The following is a 3126-nucleotide window of genomic DNA, read 5'->3' on the forward strand; positions in this document are numbered from 1 at the left end:
TCCTGCAGCAGAACTGGGTCCAGATGTTACCATGAGGAGCACAAGTCCTGCAGCAGAACTGGGTCCAGATGTTACAATGAGGAGCACAAGTCCTGCAGCAGAACTGGGTCCAGATGTTACCACGAGGAGCACAAGTCCTGCAGCAGAACTGGGTCCAGATGTTACCGTGGGGAGCTCAAGTCCTGCAGCAGAACTGGGTCCAGATGTTACAATGAGGAGCACAAGTCCTGCAGCAGAACTGGGTCCAGATGTTACCACGAGGAGCAGACATCCTGCAGCAGAACTGGGTCCAGATGTTACCATGAGGAGCAGACATCCTGCAGCAGAACTGGGTCCAGATGTTACCACGAGGAGCACAAGTCCTGCAGCAGAACTGGGTCCAGATGTTACCATGAGGAGCACCAGTCCTGCAGCAGAACTGGGTCCAGATGTTACCATGAGGAGCACAAGTCCTGCAGCAGAACTGAGTCCAGATGTTACCATGAGGACCGCAAGTCCTGCAGCAGAACTGGGTCCAGATGTTACAATGAGGAGTGCACATCCTGCAGCAGAACTGGGTCCAGATGTTACCATGAGGAGTGCACATCCTGCAGCAGAACTGGATCCAGAAAGTACTGTATGGGCCACACATCTTCCAGGAGAACTTGATCCAGATGGTGCTATGCAGAGTGCAAGTTCTTCAGCAGAAGTGAGCTTGGGTGTTAGCATATGGAGTGCATATCCCACAGCAGATATTTCTACCTGGAGCACACGTCCTGCACCCAAATCTGATCTAGAAGGTACTGCATGGGACACACATTCTTCAGCCGATTTTGATCTAGATGGTACCATGAGGAGCAAACATCCTTCAGCAGGAAAAATTCTCAAAGGCACAATGGAGAGTAAACATACTGCAGCAGAAACAAGTGTAAGAGATCCCATGTGGAGGACTCATCCCACAGAAGAACTAGCATCAGATGGAATCATGAGGAGAACACTTCCCACAGCAGAATCAGGTTCAGACTACTATATAGGGCTGCAAGTTCTTGAAAGTAATGATAAAGAAAAGAACAAAGCGTTGGAGGGCTGGGGTGGATGGACAGCAAGAAGTCTGCGTGGTTAGGGAGAAGGGAGAAGAAGAGTTTGAAGTGACAGAAAAGGGGAAGGAGGAAAGAATAGAAAGTTTGGAGGGGGGTGACTGAGTGGATAGAAAGATATCAAGGAACAATAAATGGGGGGATGGATGGATGGATGGATGGATGGATGGATGGATGGATGGGTGGATGGATGGATGGATGGATGAGTGGATGGATGGGTGGGTGGGTGGATGGATGGATCGGTGGGTGGGTGGGTGGGTGGATGGATGAAGTGGCAACAATAGATTAGGAGGTGGAGGAAGGCCAAAGCAATGGGCTGGCAGTAGGTGGGAGTATTTGAGAGGGAGAGGAGAAGCAGAAGGGGTGCAGGAGAGGAAGGAGGGGCGATGGATGGCTGAGGAGTGTTGGGGGGGGATTTCATGGGCTGTGTCTCCTCCCCAGGTGCTGGTCCAATGGGAATCTCTGCTCTGCCCACTAGAGTTTCATCACCCTCTCCATCTCTGGGCCCCACCCAGGGGCTGGCTGTCTCTCCTGCCCTTGCTGTTCAACTGAGTCCAGGCTCTGGCACCCACTCACAGCACCCCACAGAGGCCCCCAGTACCCAGGGACCCCCAGAACCTACCCAGTACCCTGAGATCCCCAACACCCAGGGACACCCAGCATCCATCCAACACCCTGCAGAGAGCCCCACTGCCTCGACAGAGCTTGTGCTCTCCCAACATCCCCCTGCAGAGCACTCTGGCTTCTGGACACCCCCAGACCTCTTTATCCAGACACCATCAAGGAACCCCAGCCCTCAGAGCCCCCAAGCACTCACTGTGCTCCCCCTAGATCCCACCAGCCCTTACATGAATGCTGCTCATTTCAAGCACCTCATGGATATCCCCAGACCCCAGAGCCTCCCAGCACCCTCTGAGGACCCCGTAAAAACCTTCAGTACCCAGAAACCCGCAGTATCTGCCCAGCACCCCACAGTGACCCTCAGCTCCAAGAGCCCTCCACCACTCTCCCAGTATCCAACAGAGATCTTCAGCACACAGGTCCCCCCAGCACCCACCCAACACCCCATGGAGACCTCTGATAGTCAGCCCCCTGTAGCACCCACTGAACAATCCACTGAGATCTTCAGCACTCAGAGGCCCCCAGCATTGCCCCAGCACTTCACAGAGGCCCCCAGCACCCAGAGGCCCCCATCAACCCTACAACACCCTATGAATACCTTTGGCACCCAGAACCCTCCAGCATCCCTTAAGCATCCCATGAAGTTGCTCAGCACTCAGACCTCCCCCATATCCCACCAACACCTCAAAGAGCCCCGCAGCACCCAGACACCCCCAGAATCCTTTAAGCACCTCACAGATCCCCCCAGCACCCAGATTCCCTCAGCGCCTGTCCAGCATTCACTGGAGACTTTCAGCACTCAGACTCCCCAAGCACCCCTCCAGCACCCCATGAAGTTGTTCAGCATCCAGACCCCCCCAGCACCCACAAAGACCCTCCGCACCCCTTCTGCAAGCTCTGTACTGCCTGGACCCCCGTGTGCAGGTAGGTCTTGGGGTTGTGGGTGAGGCTTGGACCCATGAGATGCTGGGCTTGCACATTCTGAGACCACTGGCTCTGGAGAGAGGAGGGATGGGTGCTGGGGGGGTCCATAGCTCTGAGAGGGGTTGCCCTGGGGGGCACACAGAGAATTTAGGGGGTCTCTGCTTCTCGCCCCACAGGTCCGGCCCAACCAGCACCACCGGTGCCAACACTCTCTGCACTATGGGACCGGGGGGCATCCTGTGTGGCCCCTGCCCTGAGGGCACTGCTGTGGGAGGTGCGGGAGCTGCGGGGGCAACTTCGGGCCCTGGCCCGCAACCAGCGGCGGGGAGCTCAGCGCCTGGAGGCCGTCACCCGCCGCCTGGGCAGGCTGGCTGCCGTGGGGCAGCACATCCTGGGAGGACCCCCCCCAGGCCTGTATGGAGGGGTGGGCGTCCGGGAGAGGGGCCTTGCACAGGAGGCACGGGAAATAAAGCCGGGCTGGGTTCACCAATCTTGAGTGTTGAAG

The 3126-nt window shown here is 56.6% G+C and overlaps 1 pseudogene; it reads left to right on the forward strand.

Annotated features, from left to right (window-relative positions):
* LOC100550420 overlaps positions 1-3126 on the forward strand; it is a 42171-nt pseudogene that overhangs the window by 33698 nt on the left and 5347 nt on the right.

Source organism: Meleagris gallopavo, chromosome 1 (genome assembly GCF_000146605.3).
Source record: "Meleagris gallopavo isolate NT-WF06-2002-E0010 breed Aviagen turkey brand Nicholas breeding stock chromosome 1, Turkey_5.1, whole genome shotgun sequence".
Classification (NCBI taxonomy): Eukaryota; Metazoa; Chordata; class Aves; order Galliformes; family Phasianidae; genus Meleagris; species Meleagris gallopavo.